The sequence below is a fragment of the Scyliorhinus torazame genome, chromosome 17, assembly GCF_047496885.1.
Source record: "Scyliorhinus torazame isolate Kashiwa2021f chromosome 17, sScyTor2.1, whole genome shotgun sequence".
Taxonomy (NCBI): Eukaryota; Metazoa; Chordata; class Chondrichthyes; order Carcharhiniformes; family Scyliorhinidae; genus Scyliorhinus; species Scyliorhinus torazame.
This window is the reverse complement of record NC_092723.1, coordinates 129,337,462-129,341,819: the sequence shown is the minus strand read 5'-3', so window position 1 is coordinate 129,341,819 and position 4,358 is coordinate 129,337,462. Positions and strand designations below refer to the sequence as shown.

At 40.5% G+C, this 4,358-nt stretch overlaps 1 non-coding gene across 1 annotated transcript; it reads left to right on the top strand.

Moving 5' to 3' along the window:
* The first annotated feature begins 1,063 nt into the window (after nucleotides 1-1,063).
* Nucleotides 1,064-1,158, top strand: trnai-uau (transfer RNA isoleucine (anticodon UAU)). The gene is made up of 2 exons: nucleotides 1,064-1,101; nucleotides 1,123-1,158. It is a non-coding gene; the product is annotated as a tRNA-Ile (tRNA).
* Nucleotides 1,159-4,358: the final 3,200 nt, after the last annotated feature.

The window sequence follows — 4,358 nt, the reverse complement described above, 5'->3', positions numbered from 1 at the left end:
CAGTCCCATACATCTGTTACTGATATTAATGCAGTCCCATACATCTGTTACTGATATTAATGCAGTCCCATACATCTGTTACTGATATTAAAGGAGCTCCATATATCTGCCTCTGAGTTGCAGTAGTGACACGTGGCTCCAGTGGCGCAATCGGTTAGCGCGTGGTACTTATATAGCAGTGCAGCCAGTGAGCTATGCCGAGGTTGTGAGTTCAAGCTTCACCTGAAACTCAGGTTTTACCACCAATTAATACAGTACCATATATCTATTAGCGATATTATTGCTGTCCCACATATCCGCTACTGAAACTAATGGATTCCCATATATCTGTTACTGACATGAGGACGGTTCCATATATCCATTACTGATATTAATGCAATCCCATACATTTGTTACTATTATCATGCAATCCCATATCTGTGTACTGAAATTAATGGATTTCTGTAAATCTGTTACTGATATGAACACAATCCCATACACCTATTACTGATATTAATGCAGTCCTATATATGTTACTGATATTAAAGCAATCCCATATATCTGTTACTAATATGAATACACTCCCATATATGTGTACTAAAATTAATGGGTTCCTATATATCTGTTATTGCTTTGAACACAGTCTCATATATCTGTTACTGATATCGATGCAGTCCCATATATCTGTTACTGATATGAACACAGTCTCATATATCTGTTACTGATATCGATGCAGTCCCATATATCTGTTACTGATATGAACACAGTCTCATATATCTGTTACTGATTTTAATGGAGTCCCATATATTTGTTACTGATACGAATGAAGTTCCATATATCTGTTACTGATATTGTTGGACTCCCATATTTCTGTTAGTGACATTAAAGGAGTCCCATTTAGATGTTACTGATGCAAATACCATCCCATATATGTATAACTGAATGAACACAGTGCCATATATCCATTACAGATATTAATGCAGTCCCATACATCTGTTACTGATATTAATGCAGTCCCATACATCTGTTACTGATATTAAAGGAGCTCCATATATCTGCCTCTGAGTTGCAGTAGTGACACGTGGCTCCAGTGGCGCAATCGGTTAGCGTGTGGTACTTATATAGCAGTGCAGCCACTGAGCTATGCCGAGGTTGTGAGTTCAAGTCTCACCTGGAGCTCAGATTTTACCACCAATTAATGCAGTACCATATCCGTTTCTGATATTAATGCCGTCCTATATATCTGTTATAGATACTAACGTAATCCTATATATCTGTTACTGATGTTAATGTTGTCCCATATATACAATAATATGACGCCCCCCAAATATTTGTTACTGATATTAATGCAGTCCTATATATCCGTTGCTGGTATTAATGCAATCCCCTATAAATGTACTAATATTAATAGATTCCTGTATATCTGTTATGGGTATGAACACTGTCCCATATATCTGTTACTGATATTAGTGGCGTCCCATATATCTGTTGCTAATAATATGCAGTCCTATATATCTGTTAATGATATACATGCAGTCTCATATAACAGTTACTGATATTAATGGAGCTCATATCTCTGCTACTGATATTTATGCCATCCCATATATCTGTTACTGATGCTAATACGGTCCCATATATCAGTCACTGATATGAACACAGTCCCATATCTCCATTACTAATATAATGCAGTCCTATACACCTTATGGAGTCACAAAGTTCTGTTACTGATATTAATGCAGCCTTATATATCTGTTACTGATTACGGCAGTTCTATGTTGCTCCAGTGGCACAATTGGTTCGAACATGTGGTACTTGTGCAGCCAGTGAGCTATACTGAGGTTGTGAATTTGAGTCTCACCTAGAGCGCAGATTTTACCACCAATTAATGCAGAACCATATATCTGTTACTGTTATTAATGCAATCCCATACATCTGTTACTGATATTAATACTGTCCCATATGTCCATTACTGATATTAATGGAGTTCCCTAAATCTGTTACCAATTTTAATGCATTCCCATATATGTGTTACAGATACTACAATCCCATATATCTGTTAATGATATCAACACTGTTCCATATATCTATTACTGATATTAATGCAGTCCCACATATCTGTCACTAATATGAACACTGTCCCATATATCTGTTACTGATATTGATGTAGCTTCATATATCTGTTACTGATATTAATGCCAACCCATATATCTGCTACAGAAATTAATGGACTCCCATATATCTGTTACTGATATGAAGACAGTCCCATATATCCATTACTGATATTAATCCGTCCAATATACCTGTCACTGATATTAATGGATTCCGATTAATCCGTTATTGATATGAACACAGACCCATATATCTGTTACTGATATCAGTGGAGTCCCATTTATCTGTTATTGACATTGATGGAGTCCAACATAACTGTTCCTGACACTATTGCAGTCATATATATCTAGCCCTGATATGAACACAGACCCCATTATCTGTTTGTGGTATTTCCATCTGGCTCCAGTGGTGCAAAAGGCTAGCGTGTGGTACTTGGATTGGATTGGAATGGATTGAATTGTCAGGAGATACAGCAGGACATAGGTAGGTTGGAGACCTGGGCAGAGAAATGGCAAATGGAGTTTAATCCGGACAAATGTGAGGTAATGCATTTTGGTTGGTCTAACATAGAGGGGAAATACACCGTAAATGGTAAAACTCTTCAGAATATAGAAAGTCAGAGAGATCTGGGCATGCATATCCACAGATCTTTGAAGGTGGCAGCACAAGTGGACAAGGTAGTCAAGAAAGCATACGGAATGCTTGTTTTCACAGGATGGGGCATCGAGTATAAAAACTGGCAAGTCATACTACATAGAGGTGGGACCTCTACAAACGGGATGGTCTACACCTGGACCAGAGGGGTACCAATATCCTGGGGGGGAAATTTGCTAATGCTCTTCGGGAGGGTTTAAACTAGTTCAGCAGGGGCTTGGGAACCTGAATTGTAGCTCCAGTATACAGGAGGTTGAGAGTAGGGAGATCATGAGTAAGGTTTCAAAGTTGCAGGAGTGTACCGGCAGGCAGGCAGGTGGTTTAAAGTGTGTCTTCTTCAATGCCAGGAGCATCCGGAATAAGGTGGATGAACTTGCGGCATGGGTTGGTACCTGGGACTTCGATGTTGTGGCCATTTCAGAGACATGGATAGAGCAGGGACAGGAATGGTTGTTGCAGGTGCCGGGGTTTAGATATTTCAGTAAGCTCAGGGGAGGTGGTAAAAGAGGGGGAAGGGTGGCATTGTTAGTCAAGGACAGTATTACGGTGGCAGAAAGGACGTTTGATGAGGACTCGCCTACTGAGATAGTATGGGCTGAGGTTAGAAACAGGAAAGGAGAGGCCACCCTGTTAGGGGTTTTCTATAGGCCTCCGAAAAGTTCCAGAGATGTAAAGGAAAGGATTGCAAAGATGATTCTGGATAGGAGCGAAAGCAACAGTGTAGTTGTTATGGGGGCTTTGACTTTCCAAATATTGACTGGAAACGCAATAGTTTGAGTACTTTAGATGGGTCTGTTTCTGTCCAATGTGTGCAGGAGGGTTTCCTGACACAGTATGTAGATAGGCCAACGAGAGGCGAGGTCATTTTGGATTTGGTACTGGGTAATGAACCAGGACAGGTGGTAGATTTGGAGGTAGGTGAGCACTTTGATGATAGTGACCACAATTCGATTACGTTTACTTTAGTAATGGAAAAGGATTGGTATATACCGCAGGGCAAGAGTTATATCTGGGGGAAAGGCAATTATGATGCGATGAGGCAAGACTTAGGATGCATCGGATGGAGAGGAAAACTGCAGGGGATGGGCACAATGGAAATGTGGAGCTTGTTCAAGGAACAGCGACTGCCTGTCCTTGATAAGTATGTACCTGTCAGGCAGGGAGGAAGTGGTCGAGCAAGGGAACCGTGGTTTACTAAAGCAGTCAAAACACTTGTTAAGAGGAAGAAGGAGGCTTATGTAAAGATGAGGCATGAGGGTTCAGTTAGGGCGCTCGAGAGTTACAAGTTAGCTAGGAAGGACGTAAAGAGAGAGCTAAGAAGAGCCAGGAGGGGACATGAGAAGTCTTTGGCAGGTAGGATCAAGGATAACCCTAAAGCTTTCTATAGATATGTCAGGAATAAACGAATGACTAGGGTAAGAGTAGGGCCAGTCAAGGACAGTAGTGGGAAGTTGTGCGTGGAGTCCAAGGAGATAGGAGACATGCTAAATGAATATTTTTCGTCATTATTCACACAGGAAAAAGATAGTGTTGTCAGGAGAATACTGAGATTCAGGCTACTAGACTAGAAGGGCTTGAGGTTCATAAGTTCATAAGGAGGAGGTGCTAGCAATTCT